We start from the raw sequence: 21,249 nt of genomic DNA, 5'->3' as shown, positions 1-21,249 counted from the left end.
TGAGATTGGTAACCCTGAGAAAAGCCAGGGTTAACTCTTTACTTTGAGGAAGAGTAGTTTTGCAGAAGAAGCAAATGTAGAATTTCTTCTTAAGCACCTTAAGATCTCCGCTATTACAACTGATCTCTGGACAACCAAGATCAGTTCCTCTAGAGAAAATGGCTGCTTTGGAGGGTGGACACTATGGCATTATACCCTGCTAAGGTCCTTCCCCTCCCCAAGCCCTCCCCTCCCCAGACTCCACCCCCAAAATCTCCAGATATTTTTCCAACCCAGACCTGGTAACCCTAAGCAAATGGGCACCACTAAACATGGTAAGCACCACGACACTCATATGTGCCATGTTGGGAATAGAGCTCCCGGCCCCCCGGTGACGCCGCTGGACGCCCGGGGGCTGTTTTGCTGCCCCGGAGGAAACCGGGGCAGCAACAGAGCAAGCCACGATGCTTCAGGGGTAGGCATTCCTAGGTGGCAACCAGTTTTGCTGGGCTGCCGGTTGCGAGCCAGATGGTTAGCTCAAGACCGGAGCTGGGTGACCCGTCCAAGAAAAGGGCAAGGAGGTTGGTCAGGGGAGTCACACCTGCCTTGCCTGTTCCTTGCTCGCTTAGATGGTCCCTTGCCACAATGTTATGTTAAGTAGTTAATAAAGTGGCCCTTGTTTACTTACAAACTGTTGTCTGTCTCGTTATTCCGACTGGGGGGGCAATCAATGATCTCGGGGTTGTTACTTATGACCCTTTCAGATGTGCTTGTTTTAGATTAAATGGCTTTCCTGGGTGTTGCTGTCTGAGAGTTATTTATTTTTCTGTCTCTGTTTGTAAAACCAAAGTCTGATTTCTAGTTTTGATTCATAGAATGTTCTATAGTCTTTCTTTGGAAGTACTCTGGATCAATACATTCTACAAATTTATTGAAGTAGCAAATTAATTTGCTATGTAAAGGAAGCATCTCATTTTTTAGATACTATGATATGATCACTGAGAAAACGAGATATCCTCACAACACAAGTGCTGCCTTGAGGAAATGAGAAACATTCATATTTGTCACATAACAGCTGTTCAGAAAGTCCATAAACTCCCATCCGAGGATCATACTCTAGCTCCAGGGTTTTTTTTTAACCAGTCCTGTTCAAAGGAGCAATAGTTCCAAAGAAGTGACACCAACCAGGTGCACACGTATAATGTTGGAAAATGCCCAATAACATTCTCATAGTTGTTTCAAAAAAGGACAATAATCTCTCTTCTGTCCCACATGGCTTTCCCCGTAGGTAGACTTGTTATTATGGACTGATTTCATTGGGTATGATGCTGTTGAGGTTTTTTCCTTGCTTCCCCACAGCACTGTGGTGGGTCACTTCTCAGCTCTCCCCTGACTTTTCTTCAGTCTTTCCCAAATCAGCTTTGCTGCAAAGTTTAAAGATCACATCAGTGCCTGGATGGCTGTTGTGTGGGTGGGAAAGTTTGAATTTCCTACCCCTGCTCACATGGCAGCCATTTCCCCTGTCCCTGTCCCTGCAGCAGCTTGGAAGCGCACAGTATGTCTAGTAGTTAGCTTCCTGGAGAGCCTTCTAAAATGGTAATGATATGAGACCTGATAAAATGATAATTATAGATTAGATTTGAGGCTTTGAGTGTTTTGATTTTTCCCTTTTAACTGCAATCTAGCTACTGTATTTCTGTCCCCATCTTTACTAAATTTGGCTTTTGAAATGTAAATCACACTGTATTCAGAGATACATATTGACATCTTCAACGCTATCGCTCTTTGCACTTCAAAGGTTTGTGTGGTCACACTTTGTGTCTCAGCAGAATTGGAGCATCTTCCTTCTAAAGACCCTTTTTTAACGTACACATTTAGTCCCTTCTGAATGGGGCATGTGTCTGCCCATGTGCTGAGTTATTCCCTGTATTTTGTAAATCTGGGTATAAATTATCAAGAAACGTAATCTCTTATTTATATTTTTTTTAATTTCTCAGTTTGCCTGAGAGCCCAAAGAACACAGAACACAAGGGAAGACCACCACTGGCTGAATTTGAAAGAAGGGACCAAGCAAAAGCCAATGATGCTGTCTGAACATAGGATTAGAACTAGATTTTGAAGGGGAAAGAACATCTGTATGGAATGACTTCTTTCCTTTAAGTGGAAACCATGGCGACAGTTCTCTGGCAGGACGGCTGAGGCACCAGGTCTGCATTTGCCATTCGAGCTCAACATATCCCTTTTACCTGGGACTCAGAGGACCTGGTAACAAGTGGGAATGGGTACATGCCAGATGCTGGATTGTGGGGAAGAAATGGACACTGGCAAGCTAAGATGGAAGTAACTTGACAACTTCAAGCCTAGAAGTTTCATCTGGAAAGGACAGCTTAAGACTGGATCATAAGCTTTACTGGGACAGCAGTATGCAGGAAGCTGGCTTTCAGGCCACAAATGCTTTCACAGGTAAGAATTGTGCTATGATTTCTTAAAAAAAATTGTTTCCCTTGGAAATAAATATACCCACTTACACAGAGAAATTGAGAAACTAGTTTATGTAATCTAAGAGGGGACTCGTTTATTGTTTAAACTTGATCAAGGTAAAATGTCTGGAGACAGGAGCTATGAACACAGTTCTTCAGAACGGTGGCATGGACGCACCTCGCAAAGGGCATGGTGCTTGCATGCTCTACAGCTATTTATCTTCCACTGGCTAGACTTGCCAGCCCCAGGCAGGGGAGGGGATCCCCTGCTTTTGTGGGCTCCGGCCCACTGCCGGCCAGCTGGCTGGTGGGGGAAACCCTGCTTCCCAAAAGATGTCCCCAGATGACGCCAGCGATGTGATGATGTCACTTCCGGAAGTGATGTCATCATGTTGGCGACGTTAGGGGCGACACTTTCCTTTTCGGGCAAAACACTATGGTTTGTAGCCGTTTTTACCATAGAGTTTTGCCCCAAAAGCAGAGCATTGCCCTGATGTCACCGATCTGATCACATCGACATCCCTGCCCATCCCCGAATCACCCCCCAATCCCCCTGCTGGAAGAAGGTAAGGACTGGCAACCAGTGTTCCCTCTAAGCTGTGTTAGTGTGAGCTAGCTCACAGTTTTTTAGCCTCTGTCTCACACATTTTTGTCTTTGCTCAGGAAGGACGACTCCAGAGCAGACTGATTTATGCAGCAGCCAAATTGCTCACTCACAACTTTAATGCCAGTGGCTCACAAAGTAGAATTTTTGCTCACAAGACTCCACAGCTTAGAGGGAACATTGCTGGCAACCCCACCACTGGCCCAGAATCTGTCTGTGTCTCACCAACTCAGGAGAGAATTGTCCTCCCTGTGCATTTACATGTCATGCAAAAGCGATGGATGGTGCTGTTTCAGCTCCTGAAAAGGCACGGGGGTGGGACACAAGAGTTTCTGGAGGCACTATGCCATGTGCTGGATTTGGATCAAGACCTCGTAGTAAGGTGTTTTTTTTGTTTTAAAGAACTACAGAAACTTTTAAAATGGCATCAGTGGTCACGGGATGGACCTGTGGACACTGTCACTTATAGTTTGTCTCTCCGTGCTAGAGGCTAAAAGATTCCCTCCCTCCCTTGCTCACTGAGGGGTGTGGTTGGAACCATCCCCTCAAGTCTTCCTTGTGGGCCTTTGCTGCTGCAGTCTTGTACTGTTTTATGGATGGTGTTGATGTGCTGATGTACTGTTGCCTTGTATTTATTCCTGTTGTTATATAACTTCAATTGCTTTTTGTTATAAGCCAAATTGAGTATTTTTGAACAAAAAGGAGATAGGGCTGATTTAAATGTGGTACATCTGGGAAAGAGGAACTTATCCATGTGGTATGATGGGTACCCAGTGTCTCATTTACAGTGGTCCCTCAGCCACTAGGTGTGTGACATTAGCATGTCCAGACATCTGTATCCTGGGCAGGCATTGTGCAGACATGCTAACATGGCAACACATGGAAGGATTGCATCTGTAGTGTGCCAGTTTAAATGAGATGCTGCAAAAGTATGGAGTTCCTTTTGCTTGCCGGCAGTATATTCAAGTTGAGCTTAACTTTCCAAATTAGCAAATTTTTATGGGACTGTTTTTACGCCAGTAAAATGAGCATCAGATGAGAAGGCTGCATGCTGAATTTTCAACCTTGTTATCCTTTAAATGATACAGGGGTATCAAAGAGGGCAGGTTCAGATGGAAAAAGGCTTACATTAAGTAGTTGTCTGTGGGGAAAAATGGGAGAGCAGGAAGACAACCTAATGTTATGATTAGTCCCCTAATTTTTTTTCCTCAGCCGGAATTTATATCTGGATCTTCAGAATATCACTTGAAAACTGGCCTCTCCAATTCAGTGGAAGACTTGTGTGTTGTTGTTTTAAAACACTGGCACGGAAGACTGTAATGCATTGCTTTATACTATTCGTAATTTTATTTAAATCAGTTTGAGTGCTGCAGAAGATGTGAATTGTGCGATGTGTGTCTTCTGAAGAGGAGCCCAAATGTTCTCTGTTGTCGCTTGCAGCCTTTGTTTTCTTTGGTTGGCCAGAAGAGCCTGGGAAACTATGAGCAATAGCATGCGGTGACCCGCTGGAGGCCAATGGAGACTACTTGGAAAAACATGGGTTGTTATACAACGTGACTTGTAGGCTTAGACAAAAATTCTTCATATGTGGGCTGAACTTGGCAGATAGGTTTCACTTCTTTAGATTCTGGATTTTAAAAAAAAAAATCCACAAGAGAAGCTCAATGTGGTTTTCAGTTTGTATGGTTCAGGGCTTTGGAGAACCCTGCAATAAAAGGAAATTAATATAATTCAGGGTTACATTCTTCTCTTCACAGCTTGCTTTAGAGAAATACTATTTTTCAAAGTGAACCCTAGATCCATTACTTTATCTAGCTAAGAACAAATAGAAATCCAGCTAGAAATTTAAATTTTCTTACTAAAAATTATGAAAATATAATACTTGATTTCACTATAGCAAAACAGGTAGAGGTCTTCTACATGGCAGTGATTTCCTGGGGTTTACAGAAATATCAAGGACTGAATTTTGAACTTTAAAAAATGTTTACTCTAACAGATGAGGTCAAGGTGCAGTTCTGTTAACATGTGAGCTGTGCAGACACATACTGCAATTCTGCTTTTATGAAGATAATGTGATCTGTTCTTATAGGTGCTTTTGTTGAAATTAATGGTATCTCCAAGTGCTTGACTTTGATTGGATTGTGTCTAATCCATTTTATAGAATTCTCGACTCCATCTTGGGACATTTGTGAAGATTTAGGTGTGGTGCATGGGGAGGATAGAGTTTAGGGATGGAGCTCAGTAGAGAATGTGATTCCATAGAGTCCACCCTCTGAAGCTGCCCTTTCCTCCAGGGGAAATGATCTCTTGTTGTACAGAGGTCAGTTGTAAGTCAAAGAGAATACCATGACCCACTGTGAAGTAGGCAATCCTACCATCTTACCACAATCAGTAAACAGGCTAGAATCAACTATTTTAGGAGTCCATACTGTGCACTTACTGTAGAGTAGCTGAGAATAGAGCGGAGGGCAGCCCTTAGTCTTGCTGTAGATACTGGGATGTTGGCAAGATACTGGAAGAGAACTTACTACATGCCTTCTCAGTTGTTGCATTTCTTGGAGGTCTGTAGTTGGCTCTTCAGAATTCAGTAAAGCTTTCATGTGCAAACATAGTGTCAGCTATGCTGCCATGGGGGTTGGGGAGTTCATTCTGTGTCTTGTTAATTGCTGTTGCATTCCTATCCCTGCTGTTATGCCTTTGCTGAAACGCTTATCTCTACAGATGTGCAGGAGGAGGGTGTGTTGTCTGGAGAGCTCCTATGTACTGTGAGAGACTCCGAGTTCTCAGCTTTAGCCACCTAACGGTTGCCTGACTTATCTTGTGTGCGGGAGGGTGCCTAATTGGCCAATGCCATGGGTGTGTGTGTGCATACGAATACCCTATATCCTATTATGCTCTACTGGCTGTGCCTGTGTTACTGCATCTATAGCTTTGCAATAGAATTATAACCGTTCCTGAATGCGTGTACTTCGTTGTTAGCTGTGGGTTCTGACACATAGACATCATTCCAGTTTATGAAGGGTTCTGCTGCTGTTGTTGTTGTTGTATTTTTCCTCTTCTTCCAGATAGGTGCTTCTGTTGGATTATATAGAAATGTATATAAATATAATGGCGGTTTTGGACTGGGGCAGGTTGGTGTAGTACCTGCAATGAGGAGGCCTGCAGCAGGCTGAGCTGGGTTGAGGGTCTGTAACAATAAAAACGTATAGTCCTCAGCAGCTGCTCTTGTCTTTATTGGGTACACCAAGTTGGACAGCATTGACTCCCGAGTCCTGGCACCACTCAAGTAGTTCACAGCAGTCCTGAATATGCCCTTGTCATGGGCGACAATGATGGCGCCAGGCCCTGGCCCAGATGGCAGCACAGCTGGAGTCGCCAGCATCACCAGAACTGGAAGCTGGCCCCTCTGACTCCTCAGGAGTTGATAGCTTGCTGTCACCAGCGCCCGAGTCAGAAACCCCCACACTTCATCTTGCAGCAGCCGATGAGGCACAGGTGCAAACGGAAAGACCGCCGGATTCACCTCTGCAGGTGGCTCAGCTGAGGGAGCGGCTCCACAAGGACTTAGCAACCTGCTGCCGAGACACACATTGGCAGGGAAAGGCGAGTGCCGAACCCAGAGTACTGTAACCAATTATATAAAACTCCGAAAGTGGGTTGCCTTCCAAAGACTCTAAACTAATATGCAAGTACACAATATGAATTTAACAACAGAAACTATATTATGAACAGTACAACACTATAGTAAATGCACATAAGTATCACACAAAGACAACAAGGTTCCAGTTGCCCAAAAGACCAAACAGTGCATACAGACATAACAATCACAGTAAGCAGGAAAAAACAACAACAATGTGGAGAAAGACATAAATAGTAGCCGGTAACAGCGATACAAGGTCCCGGTATAACTCCCTTGTTTCTTAAGTGTTCTTTTTCAGTCGCTATTACAGAAAAAGTAGTTTTGTATTGAATGAAACAATGCAAAAGCTTTTTCAGTCTCCCTCAGGAGAAACCTTGATGCTAACCTCCTGGTCTCCCATCCGGGATGATGCACTTACAATTACATCAGTAAAGAACATATACTCCTCAGTCACTACAGCACAGCCTGCTAACAGTTCAATAGTGGAATGTTCTCATCTAACAGGAGTACTAACAGGAGCAGCTCTGCCACTCAGGGAAGCACAGCCAGAGGCCTATATAGCTCCTGCTCAGAAGTGGGCTCTCTGTGGAAGCAATGAGTCACATCTGTGCCAACCTTGCACCCACCCTCGGCTCTTGCTCTCAGACCTCGCTCCTGTTTGGATTTCTGGCTTCCTGACCTTCTGTTTCAAATGACCACTCTCTCAGACTCTTGACTCAGCTCCTGTTCTGTCTTTCCTGGCTCCCTGACTCCTGCTTCAGATGACCACTCACTCAGACTCACGACTTGGCTCCTGTTCTGTCTCTCCTGGCTATGACCCCTGGACCAGGCTTGACTCCTGCCTCTCAGCCCAGCCCAGCCCATGACAGCCCTCCTGTTAGGGTTTCCAGGTCCTTACTGACTGCTGGCGGAGGGCTCCTAGCTGGTCTCCACGATCTTCTGGCATGCACACAAAGCATGCACTGCATTGCACTGGGCATTCTAGCATTTGGCCAAAAACTCTATGGTCACTAGATCCTCCCCTGCAATGTGCCCAGTGCGATGATGTCACCTGTGGGTGATGTCATTGTGCAGGGCATGTTGGGTGTGGTAGGGCTCTTCGGGGGCGGGGCTCCCCCCACCGGCCAATTGGCCAATGGTGGATTGGGCTCCTGAAAGTAGGGGAACCCCTACCTCCTGTTCTATATACACTCTCTCCTCTTTCTCAGTCCTTGGCCGCCTCCCAACTTTGCTGCACCACCACCTTAAGTACCCGGCCCAATAACTGGCCCCGCCTTTCCTCCCTGGCTTCCCTCCTACCAGGCTTCTGGTCCCAATGTGCCTTTAGGCCTATTGGGACTCCCTCCCCTCACACAGCTTCAGCATGTATCAGTGAGTCACATCTGCCTGCCATGCCTTCCTTGTCTTGATGTCGCAGTCCAGCCCTTCAGCTCCCTGGCTGGCTCCTGGCTCCTTAGATTGCCACACCATTACTCAAAATAAGAAAATACTGGTACCTTTTCAGATGTATTCAAGTGACACCTTTTGAACAGTGCCGAAGCTGTAATTAAACATATGCCACAACATTTAAGGCTAATTTTTAATTTTAGGAAATTTACAGTTTTCATTGACCTTTTCTATGTAACTTTTCTATTTGTACCTTCCCATTCCACTTGAAGGCCCTTAAGCTTCAACAGTGATAACAGCAGCAAGGATTTTATGGGCAAGATTTTGGAAGCAAGATAATACCCCAAAACAAGAGGATGTGATAGAGAAGTTATTGGAAGTAATGGAAATAGACAAACTGAACAATGTTGCAAGGGAAAAATGAAGAACTTTTCGAAAAGCGATGGTCGGGAATGTATAATTGGCTAGAAAAGGAATAAATGACTCTAAGATATATGTATAAAAGGAAACTAATGTTGTATAAAAAACTAATAAATAAAATGTTTAAAAAAAACAGTGATGGAACTAGTGAGCAAGCAAACAAAATGACATCAATAAATACTGCCTTTGAAAGTTACTCCTTAGTGCACTCGCAAGAAGTCATCTCTCCTAGCCAGCTGTTCCTGAAACAGCTGTCTTTGACCAGTGTGACCTGAATGTACACTCAGGAATTGGTCTCACAAACACAGTAGCCGGCTGTGAAGGTTCAAGGTTAGTGTTTCAATGGGAGTGTTCTTCCTTGTCTCTCCCTTCTTCCAGAAGCCTTTAGTCTTGTCAATCCCAGCTTAGGCACTCCTGTGTTTGTTACATGCTATATTTTTAACAGTCTTTTATAGAAAACTGTTGTTAGTATTTTTACAGCTTTTTATATGATGAGAGAACATTCTTTCTTGTCTTTAGCAGTAGAAAAGAGCAAGAGTCCAGTAGCAGCTTAAAGACTAACAAAATAGGTGGCGGGGTATGAACTTTCGTGAGTCACCGCCCACTTCTGTGTCTCATGAAACCTCATACCCTGCCTCCTATTTTGTTAGTCTTTAAGGTGCAACTGGACTCTTGCTCTTCTCTACTGCTACAGACAGACTAACACAGCTACCCATCTTGATCTTTCTTGTCTTTCGTGGTTTAAACGTTCTATTGAGGTCTGTTTTTGCAGCCCAAAGAAGACTGTAGAAAATTGTTTGAAACACCATGATGAAACACAATAGTATTTAATTTTCAAGTTAGTTTAGTAGTTCGGTGATGCTGATGCTGAACAGGAAAAAACAATCATGACACGGCATTAAATAATAATAATTCATTCTGTTAGTTAGACATCTTTCCTTAGGTGCCATAGCATCTTTAATCCAAATTACAAATCCAGAGGCAAATGAATACAGTTCAGTCCACATTCTGTGTTCTGGCCTCCTATGCCGTCAGTTGCTTGGGGCTGTAAGGATGACCTGTGCCACTGTACTCAAACAGGGAGCGGCATGCCTTCATCAGAACTTTGGTCTAGCAGGACCTTGGTCTCCATGTCCTTTTTGGGGGACTGTATCTCTAGGAATTAAAGAAGGAAACCTCAGAAAATATATATGTGGGCCACTGTATACCCTGACACAGCCAGGCTAGTTACCTTGCTGCATATCATACAAAATGGGAGCCTCTCCATCAGTTGGTTTTGAAAGTAGTTTGGGTTGTGCTGTTACATTAATCCACAATAATGTCTGTTGCAGAGGGTAGGTGAAAAGGCAGTAATACACGTGTCTGTCCAGTGCTTTTCACATGGTGACGTTATTGAGATCTATCTCCATTGCTGCTGCAGTTCCCTTCGAAGCCCCGTGTCAAGGCAGGTTACATTTGGAGCTACTTACCTCATTTGTGAAGGGCTTCTTCCTTTACAGGCGGTGTCTCAAGCGGGGGACCTGCAAGACTGGCAGGATGGAATCCCATCCTTTTGGGAGCCCCTCCCTCATTCCCCCACCTTGCTGTCGGGCCCATTTGCCTGCAGTGCCAATGCCTTTGCAATCCCATTATGAATGACTGCTGCAGTGTATTGATAATGTAATATTCAACCACTTGTGGATGCAGGCTAGGTTACAGTTTCCAATTTTTTTTTAATTTATTGAATGACAAAACATATACAGATATTAATTTAGAAATTTAAAATTATTTTAAAAATGACTCTGACTATAGTGTCTCTCAGGTCATCTGGGATGCAATGAAGGCATTGGTCAGAGGGAAGTACATTGCAATTGCTTCAGTCTTCTGTGGAGACCTCCCCTCTAGTGCCCACTGTCTTTGCGAGGCTGCTGGTGAGCTGTTGAAAGGGGGGGGGTGTCACTTATTCTTCAGCCCATTCATAATTAGCTTAGTGGATGCGGCCTACTGTCTACCCCTGTTACCAATAGTTTAGTCCGTCAGCCAAACAATAGCCCTTCATATTTTGGTTTCCTTATTTGTTCCCAGTCAAAGGTTACAGTTTCCAAATTTAGGCTAAAATTCTCTGTGTTAACTTTGTTCTTGTGAGTAACCAGTTGTTCTAAAAGCTGCATTGATAAAGGTTCCCAGTGAAATTCAAGGCAATAGGCTTCAGAATATAGGATTTGGGTGACAGCCCTAGTTGCTGAAACAGAGAATAAAGGATGACATGAGACATCCACCCAAGTAGCAGTTGGAGCTAATTTCTGCTTGTAAAATGTATAGGTTTGTTTGTTTAATATCTTCCAAGGAGTTTAAATGATTTCATGATGAAACATTCTTTGATCATTGCCTGGAGCAAAGCAACCAAGTCTCTGAACCAAGTTTTGTTAGACACAACCCTCAAGGATTTCTGAGTGCTGTATGAATGGTAAAATGGTATATTGCATAAAATGGTAAAATGGTATATTGCAAGGTGGGTATGGAGGTGATGCTTTAACAGGTGGATTAGTTAATATTATTTTATTTAAAACTGTGAATGTTGTTTTTAATGTATATTATTAGCCACATTTTTATTAGTTTTGGTTGATATCCAGTAGCATAATTAGCAGTGGTAAATTGTTATTTTTAAAACAAAAATTGTTGACAGGAACATTAATTAAGGCATTTTTGAATCTTGGAGAACTAATGTTCTGGAATGTCAGTGCTCCTTAGCTATGAGGACTTCTGCTGTTCTTTAATCCGGGAGAACCAGGTTTGATTCCCCATTCCTCCACATGCAGCTGCTGGTGTGAACTTGAGCCACTCATAAGTTCTTTCAGAGCTGTTCTCTTAGGGGCAGTTCTCGGGAGAGATCTCTCAGCCCCACGTACCTCACACGGTGTCTATTGTGGGGAGGGGAAGGGAAAGGGATTGTAAACCACCCTGAGACTCCTTCAGGTAGTGAAGGGTGGGGTATAAATCCAATCTCCTCCTCCTCCTCCTCCTCCTCCTCCTCCTTCTGTTGTCAACATTGTTTTCACAGTCCTAAGGAATCAAAAACTGACTTTGTAATGAGAGCTGTTTGTACAAAAACTGACTTTGTACCGTTTTTGCTGTTGTGAGTGTTGTGCACATGAATCTGCTTTATATGATAAACCATGGGACCATCTAGTCCAATATTCTGTTTGGTCAGTTGGTTTCCAAAATCTCAGGTGGAGGACTTTCTCAGTCTCGAGGATTGGAACTGGGATTGAGCGTGTGCTTTACTACTGAGTATTGAGTTTCTGGAAGCAGCCAGTGCTCAGACAATGATATGTTGCTTTGCAGAAATAAAATGTGTAGGGCTATTTTGCTTGACACTGATCTATCAGCTAATGGAAAGATTGCTTTTCCTATTGCAATGAATCTTGTGAGGGGTTCAGTATCCGTGTTGTGGTACTCCCACACTCTGTGCACCCAAAAGGTTTTTGAAATGCACACATTTAGGGTAGGAGTGCGTAGCCAGGGGTCATTTGGGGGGGGGGGACGCGGGGGGACCCCATCCCCCCGGGGGGGGGGCGGGGGGGCGGGGCCTGGAGCTCCCTGCTGGTGCTCGCTGGAGGTCGCCGCCGGCTGTGGGGAGGACACACTTCCGGTGATGTCAGGGGGTGTGGCATATGCTAATGAGTTATGCTAATGAGTCCCCCTAGCTCTTTTTTTACGAAATGACCCCTGTGCGTAGCATGTTCACTTGATAGGCTTTTGTCAAAAAAGGTGATCTGGCCTGACTCTATGCTGGGGCTCATTGTAAAGTTTATTGCTAGAACTTGGTTTTGGTGCCAGACATATTCAAAGTAATAATGGAAGAGAGTGCCTACAGTTGGGTATGAAATGCCTTTTGGATCACAACTGAGTAGGCACACTATCACAGTTGGGAAGTATGGGCAAAGGCCACTGGGTCAAAAAGCGAGACTTCCTACGTAGCCTTTTGCTCTCAAGCCCAGTGCTTGCTAATTTGTGGATAAGTTCCATTGACCTCAGTGGAATTTACCTCTGAGTAAACATGCATTGAATCAGCCTGGAAGCAACTGTAAAAATATCACCTCACTCTGGAGGGGGAAAAAGTTTTCTGAATCCACTCTAATGTTATTACAACAGGTATCAGTTTGCTTCAATAAAACAAAGATGGCAAAAATAATTGGCAGAGTGGGGCTTTTATGTGAGCAGATGGCATACAGGAAAGAACAGAGAAACTCCAGGGAAGTGTGAGCTGTCCACTGAGTCTTTCATTCTGTTCCTGTTCTGACTTTATTTCCTAATGCTGAGTTGTCTAATTTTGGATTATGATAATTTTTGGGGGGAGGAAGATGGCCAGTTTTTTGGACTGCTTTGTGTTCTCGCTCAAGTTATTCCCTTTTGATTTAAGGGCAGCTGTAGAGGCAGCTTAATGAAGGAAAAGGAATCCAACATTATAAAGGATGAGCAGAGTCGTAAAGAATCTGTCTGTCCAACAAGCATCTGTGCACAATCCATTCTTCTGAGAGCAAGATGGGTGAAACATGGTAACCTGTATGGGCTGCGATAGGGGGAGCTTTGTGAGCAGGGCAAGGTAGTGGCTCAGAAAAGCATGAAATCGTTGTTTGGGGTATGAATGATTCAAAAATTGTATGTTTATCCTGGAGGCTTAGACTATACAAACCCGTAATTTATACTGATGGAGGATGAATACGCAGCTTGGGTGTGTATTCAATCAGTTCCCAATGTAAATGGAAAAATTGGAGATTGCAGATGACGCACTGTTCTGCCCCCCAAGTCTTATTATACTTGATTTGTTTAGCTTGAAAGAAATACTGTGGGTACTCAGTTACAAATATTGTCTTTCAGTTGTTCCGAGCTAGATGTTGGACAGACATCTGACCTTGCAGGAAAGTGAGAAAATATTTGGTTCAGCAAAACTTCCCTGCAGTTTATTTAAAAGATTCTGAATTCTACCTGTGATGGAATGCATATTTTTCTTGTTGGAGGAATGTCACTCACTTGCCAAAATAATGATGCTGTAGTCTTAGAAGCTGTTTTATATGTTCCATATGGTACTGGAGTGAAGCTGCAGTGGACTGTAACAAATGCAGAAAATGTGGTTTCAAGAACTCGAGTAGCTCACAATTTTGTCATCTGTGAAAGTTATTTCCCCCCCCCCTTTTAAAACATTAAGTGCTTCTCAGAGCATTTGCTTCCTAAGGCTGTTTGGTCAGAAGAGAACTCCATTTATGTTTTGTGGTAATGTGCACTGCAGCTTTCTTTCTTGCTTTGGAGACATACGCCACTCTGATAATCCCGTGTCTGGATACACATTTCCTGTTCACATTGAAATATAGCCACAATGAACTGGAGAAAAAGGAATTTACCAAATACATATTTGAGGTCAGGAAGAATTTTTTTACTCTGTTCAAGTTTGCTCTCGTGTTTTTGCGCCCCCCCCCCCCAACACTTGTTTCTCTACACTGAGTCATCTGGAGAAATTTGCTATTCGGGCATCTCTGTGTGGTGCTGCTTGTTCTCTCTTGTTCTTCTCTTGTAGCACATTGTAACCTGGATTGTTTGAATTAACATATATGACTGTGAGTGGGTGGCTATGTGATGGGGTTGACAGATAACATTTCAAAAATATGGCAAACGGTTCGGTAATGTTTCCTCCACCATTCCACTGTTGTGGCGGTTGTGAAGCTTAAGTAAGAGGTAGCACCTGGGGCAGGATAACTGGCGATCATACTACTGTCTAGTATCAAGGTTTATGACTTCGTTGGCCTTTTGAACCTGGCCTGTCTCATACTTGTGACTCTGTAGTTGAAAATGAGATGGGTGTATCTTCATCAGAGGTTATACTCTACTTGGAAGTTTATATGAATGTGGCCACACTCATATATTACGGAGATAACTGTATGTATTGTCAGGGGATAACCCAGGCAAGGCAAGAGTTTCTCCTCTAGTGTTTTCAAAACTATTGGGGGTGAGGTTGGTAATGATATCCTTCATGGCTTCCCAGTCACATGAGAAGAAGAGAGAAGAGATTGGATTTATACCCTGCCCTTCACTACCCAAAGGTGTCTCAGAGCGGCTTACAAACTCCTTTCCCTTCCCCTCCCCACAACAGACACCCTGTGAGGTAGGTGGGGCTGAGAGAGCTCTGTCAGAAACTGCTCTTTTTCAAGAACACCTCTTATCAGAACTATGGCTTGCCCAAGGTCATCCAGCCAGGTGCAAGTGGAGGAGTGGGGAATCAAACCCGGTTCTCCCAGATTGGAGTCCGCGCACTTAACCACTACACCAAACTGACTCTCTACTACACCAAACTGGCTTCACCAAACTGAGCTAATTCCACTGTCCTAGGAGCTGGGGCTAATAGTCACATGCTCGTTAAAACTAATTGAGGGAAGGGGAGGATTGGAGCGGGTGAAGCTGTGATGGAGCGGCTGACCTAGTCTTACTCCCTGATAACACATCAGCAGAATTAAGAATCTTAAAGATACATGGAATTTGGCTTTTTCACTGTTTCCTTAATTTTTAAACTATGACCACAAGATGTCCTTTCTGCTTAGTTGAGACCTTAACAGTGTATATGTAACATTATGATTTCCCCCCTGCCTTCTGTGCATCTCTTTATACTCATGCTGAACCTCATTTGCCCTTTTAGTCATCCAGTTTGGAGAGATCCCTTCAGAGCTCTTAGCAGTCCACTTGGGTTTACACCATCCTGGGTATTTAGTGTCATCTGCAGAGCTGGCTACTGCAATGCTCCCTTTTGGCCACTGATGAACATATGATGAACAACCATTACAAACCCTTGGGAACCCAGTGTTTATTTCCCTCACTGTTACAGCTTTCTGTCTTCTGCTCTCTGTTCTTTAACCAGTCAGCAATAGTGGACTAATCTTCTCCCTTGCTGCTAAAGGTCAAACCAGAGATTCCCTTTATAGAGATTTTAAATGCTTGGAACCCAAAAGAGGTTTGAGCCTTGTCTTCCACCCTATGTTCCTGACTTGCAGTAGATTTATGGAGCTACTATTTGTTCCTGTGAGGAAAACGTGTAGGTCAAAAAAGCACGATCTCAGTCTGAAGTTGGGTCCCAAGAACTTCCCATTAAACAAAACAAAACAAAACAACTTCTTTGGAAATCCACCCATGAATCTCACATCTTCTCATCTGGTCTTTGGTGGGAGACTTTGTCAATTTTTTTTTTAATGTCTAAATATATAATGGCTTAGATCCTGCCCAGAAGGGGGAATGATTTTTTGCCACCTCACAAGTTGTTCCTGGAGTCCTCCCCCATCCCTCAGGATTAGCATTTCAGGGGCATTTTGGCCTCTTGGGGGTGGCGGCGGCAAAAATTTCCTCTCCTCCTTGTATCCACAGGTGTTCTAGGCAGGGTCCAAGGCAATGTTTACTGAATTATACCTATTCATATGCTTGTTTATACTTTCAAAGAATGCCCAGAATTGGTGGGGCCTTTTGCAGAAGCCATGTCATTCTTTTTGTCAGCAAGGCTTGTTCTTCTAAATAGTGAATAATTCTGCCTATAATCATGCTTTGTACCAATTTATCTGGAACAGATATTAGACTAACTGGTCTGTAATTCTCACAGCAGTGGGGAAAATCCTTTTTTTAAAAAAAACAATCAACAACCAGCATTATGTATACTACTTTCCAGTCCGCAGCTAAGAGGCTGATTGTAGTGACACTTTACATCCCTTCTGTCTGCAGACCAGCAGTTTAGTCTTTAAGAATTCTCAGGTATATACCTTATGGATCTGGTTACTTTTTTGAATATTTCCCCAGGATTTAATCTCTTGTCAACTCAGATTGCTTTGTTTCTTTACATGCTGTCACCATAAAAGGCTATTTTGTCTTCAGTATCTATCCAGCATGTACAATGAAGACTGATGCAAAGAATATGTTCAGCTTTTCTGCCATCTTTTTATATACCATACTAGGAATAAGGCCTGTTGTGGAAATAAGTACAACGAGCTCTAGAAAGAGGCTCTGGGAGAGTGCCCCGGCCTTGGGCACTCAGCACCAATTCGCTGTGGCGACCTCAGCAGGGTATAATGCCACAGAGTCCACCATTTTCTCCAGGGGAACTGATCTGTGCCATCTGAAGAGCAGTTGCTCACCCTGTCCAGACTCCACCCCTCAAATCTCCAGAAATTTCCCTACCTGGAGTTGGCAACCCAATCTCCCTCCTTGCCAACCATCAACCTACCGTTATCTGCCCCCTACCTTCACCTTTCCATCTATTCCCCCTCCCTCCTAGAGAGCAGTTGTAATTTTGAGTGATCTCCAGCCCCCACCTGGAGATTGGCAACAATGGTTCCCCATGAGGGAATGGCTGGCTTGGAGGGTGGAGTCTATGGCATTGTAGCTGTCTGAAGTCCCACCCCTCCTCAAACCTCACCCTCTCCAGGCTCCACCCCATAAATCTCCAGGAATTTTCCACCTGGAGTTGAAAGAGGCAATTGAGGGGGGACATGATTGCTCTCTTTAAATATTTGAAAGGCTGTCATTTGGAGGAAGGCCAGGAGCTGTTCCTGGCAGCAGAGGATAGGACCCGAAGCAACAGGTTTAAATTACACGCAGAAAGGTATCGGCTGGATATTAGGAAAAACATTTTCACGGTCAGAGTGGTTCAAAGGTGGAATCAGCTGCCTAGAGAAGTAGTTAGCTCCCCTTCACTGACAGCTGTCAAGAAGAAGCTGGAGAAATATTTGTCAGAGATGCTTTAGGCTCCATTGAGCAGGGAGTTGGACTAGATGGTCTGTATGGCCCCTTCCAACTCTATGATTCGTTCTCTTGTGCTCTTCTGTCCTCCTAATCCCTTGTAGATGACCTAAAGGGCTTATAGTATGATGAATGCAGGTTGTTCTTATGGACACAGAACCAGTGAAAGTGCGGAGGTCAGGGAAGGAACAGTGGATGCAATCCTGCTCCTTCATGCATTCCATGAACGTGGTTCTGACCATGTGAAAAAAAAGCTTCTGATTAGCTGTTGTAGCACATTATCAGTGTCTGCCTTCCACCATCCTGAAAGAATGTAGCCAGAGATCAAACTTTGCCCTTTCTGTATACAAAATCTGTGCATTCCTTGGCAATATACTGCAAACTGCTGGTGGTTTAAATCTCCCATGTGGCTGTGAGGGTGGAAATGGAAAAAAGGGAGAGCAATCATCTGGAGGTTCTCAGTTGATTCCAGGAAGAGTATTAACTTAAAGTAAAGGTAAAGGTTCCCTTGCTCGAAAGCCAGTCGAGTCCGACTCTAGGGTTGCGGTGCTCATCTCCGTTTCAAAGCCGAAGAGCCAGCGCTGTCTGAAGACGTTTCCGTGGTCATGTGGCCGGCATGACTAAACACCAAGGTGCATGGAACGCTGTTACCTTCGCACCGAAGTGGTACCTATTTATCTACTTGCAATTTCTTGCTTTCGAACTGCTAGGTTGGCAGGAGCTGGAACTAGAGACGGGAGCCCACTCTGTCATGCGGCAACTCGGGTCTCGAACTGCTGAACTACTGACCTTGCACAGCCTGCAGTTCAGCGTCTTAACCACTTGGGCCACCGCAGCTCCTTGTAGTATTAACCTACACAGGTGCAATTGTATGCGATTGCCAGAGAGGGCAGTACTGACCATTGAATGAATGCAGAATGACAACTGTTCCTGACATGTCCCCCAACTGTGCCTCATTTTACTTTGCATTGATGTAAAGACCCACCAGTCTAACAGCTGGCAGTAGTTTCTCACCAGTTCAAGAATATTGTCAAGATGCCATTATGTTTTTCCACAGATGTTTTTCTGTGGTGTGCCCGGTTCATGGGGACTAATAAAATGATCCGATCCCCAGCCAGTGGATGTATCTGAAGGATAGGATCACTTTGACAGGCAGCCAGGCAAGTGACTATTTACAAGTTGGTTAAAGTAGTAGTGGAAGAGGTCAGTCAGTGGCAGGAGTGTTTCACTAAGGGGAGACATGATTTCTTGAGTAGATAACTCTCAAAACTCTGAGTGTTAAGGGATTTGGGGTTCTTTTTGAAGTTTTACTAGACACTAGCTTCTGATAAGCTTTTATGAAAACCGTATAATCTGTACTGTGTATTATTTGTTCACAACAAAACTAATGACTGTTGTATATGGAAGAGCCTTCAATGGTGATGGAAGAGCCATGGGGCTTTCAAGGCAAGAGACGTTCAGTGGCGTTTGCCATTGCCTGCCTCTTCTGTGTCGTGACACTGGACTTCCTTGGTGGTCTGTCATCCAAGATACTAACCAGGGCCGGCCCTGCTTAGCTTTCAGGTTATGATGAAACCGGGCTAGCCTGGGCCATCCAGGTCAGGACCAGCATTCAATACCAGTTTAATGTTATTTGTATGAGAAATGATATTAAAAGAATAGCAATGGGGTTTTCTCTGTCAATGGATTCCAGGGCGAAGTAGTATATATTTCTGTTTACAAGGAAAGGTGTTTTGAGTGCTCACATGTCCTGTGCAGTATGATGGATTCCCCGCCCCCCCAAACTCTGGACCTTGATCTTTGTGCTTATATTGATATTCTGGTCTGTACATTATTGGAAGAGAGGTTGTGAGAAGCCCTAGAAATTTTGTTTTGCTTTCATTCAAATAATTTTTTAAAACAAAATCCTATATGGCATTTTTTTAAAAGCCAAACAATGAAAAAAGAGAGTGTTGAGATATATTGCGGAAGTCCATTGTTAACACAAGGAGATAGTGGTGACCACAAGTCAGTCTCTCTCTTTCTCTCTCTCAGCACCAGGCTGGAAGGGGTTAATGGTGTCGGTTTTTCCTTCTAAATTAATTGCTCCTGGTGTTGGAATGTGGGAGATGTTTTCCCTCACTTTTGGAATGAGTCCAAGCTAGACTTAATTGTTTTGTTAGTGCTATAAATTGAGGGGAGAAACCTCAGCCCAATCTGGAGGTGGGAGGCTGGAGGCCAGAGACCCAGGGGGATGGTGCTAAGCAACTTTTGGACCACGCAGGTGCTGTGCAACCTCCAGATGATACACCTGAATCCACCTACTGCTGATATTTTCAGGGCAGAAAGGGATGTGGGTATCCTTTTGCTATTCTCTGTTTTATGTTTGTATAAAATAAAGCTGTTTCTCCTTCCACCACTAGTTTGGTCACTGCTTCTTGAAATCCTTAAAAGAACCATTTGCCAAAATGGGCAACACAGAGAGCTAATCAGCCTTGGTGCCATTAATGTAAATTCAAATTATTTCTTTTAGGTCAGTGAAATTGGCTTGATTTGAAATTAGGACTTAGTGATTCTGCTAGAAATTAGAAAATAGAATTTGTCCACTGAAAGCTGACTAGCGTGATTCTAAGGCTCAAACTACACAATTGGATGAGCATTTCTATATGTGAGCCTGGGCCTGCCACAATCAAGTACACAATAGGAATGTTAGTGGGAAGTTTTAGGGGAAAATGGCAAGGGCATCTGCAAAAATAAGGGGGGGGATGTATGTTAATTGTAACTGCAGACTAGTTGGACGTGTGTGTCAGGATACATTTTAAAAAATCAGTACATTTATGGTTTTTAGGGGAGGGAAGTGTCCCTTTCTCCTGCTTGTGGACACCCATGCAAAATTTTATTATTTATTTCTCACTGGGATTCAAGGTGGATTACAAGAGAACTATTCAGTCTGTCACTAAGTGGTCTACAAACCCTGATAACAGTTGAATCTAATGGCAAAAATTCCTAGAAAATAAAATAATACAATACGGCTGGTATTGAAAGACTGGACAGAAAAACACCTCCTGAGCGGATCCGTTACATCAGCTTCATGTGTTCTGCTTACTTCCACCCCTTCCATCACTTCCCTTTCAGCCCTGGCAACTTAAGGTATGACCTAGGTGTGGGAAAACGAACCACTGACATGTGAATCATCTGTCTCAGTCTTGGTGCTCTGAGGGGCAGTGGGAAAGGAGGGGGCGTGGCAGTGATGGCAGAGAGTTCTGATGTTAGAGGAAATTAGGAAGGGAATAAGAAATCATACTCTGGCTTTCCTAAAGGGTAAGCATGGTCTTGCTGTCAAGATGGTTAAGGACATCTAAAAGCTGAAACTATTTGAGTAGCTGAAAAGCTGTGCTTTTCGCTGCCATTTCTCCCCTGTTTTGGAAATCTTGTGATAGTTCTGGATCTCAAGCATGTCACCAAGTTTTTTTTTGGGGGGGGGGCTTTCTGATTGTTTAATTTTTTTATTGGGGTGCATTCTTTTGGAAAGTTTTATTCAAAGTGTAAGCTTCCGTGTGCAAAGCACACTTCTTCAGACAAATGGAGGCTCTGTTCTCCCATGTACACAGGGTTGAGCTTGATTTGTCTTGGGGGTACTGCTAGACTCTAGCTTCATTCTCACATCTTTTTGTTAAGTCTTGAATTTACATGCTAATTTGCTGCTATCCATTGATCTTACCGGCCTGATCCAATTTCAGCTCTACATAGGGATCTTGGCTCTGAATGACACACATTACCTCTGGTGAGAACGTCATTGTATTCAGTTTTGTTGCTTCCTAGATTAAACCACCAGGAGCTGCAGTGGCTCAAGTGGTTAAGATGCTGAACTGCAGGCTGTGGAAGGTCGGTAGTTCAGCAGTTCGAGACCCGAGTTGCCGCATGACGGAGTGAGCTCCCGTCTCTAGTTCCAGCTCCTGCCAACCTAGCAGTTCGAAAGTAAGAAATTGCAAGTAGATAAATAGGTACCACTT

At 43.8% G+C, this 21,249-nt stretch overlaps 1 long non-coding RNA gene across 1 annotated transcript in view; it reads left to right on the top strand.

Annotated features, from left to right (window-relative positions):
* The first annotated feature begins 2,086 nt into the window (after window positions 1–2,086).
* LOC107119714 overlaps window positions 2,087–21,249 on the top strand; it is a 57,998-nt gene continuing 38,835 nt past the window's right edge. The window contains exon 1 of the long non-coding RNA XR_001482806.1: window positions 2,087–2,442. This is a non-coding gene — a long non-coding RNA (uncharacterized LOC107119714). The remainder of the gene's footprint in view (window positions 2,443–21,249) is intronic.

The sequence above is a fragment of the Gekko japonicus genome, unplaced genomic scaffold, assembly GCF_001447785.1.
Source record: "Gekko japonicus isolate JY-2015 unplaced genomic scaffold, Gekko_japonicus_V1.1 scaffold584, whole genome shotgun sequence".
In the NCBI taxonomy this organism is placed as follows: Eukaryota; Metazoa; Chordata; class Lepidosauria; order Squamata; family Gekkonidae; genus Gekko; species Gekko japonicus.
Note: the sequence above shows the minus strand (reverse complement) of the source record. Positions and strands in the feature narration are given on the sequence as shown.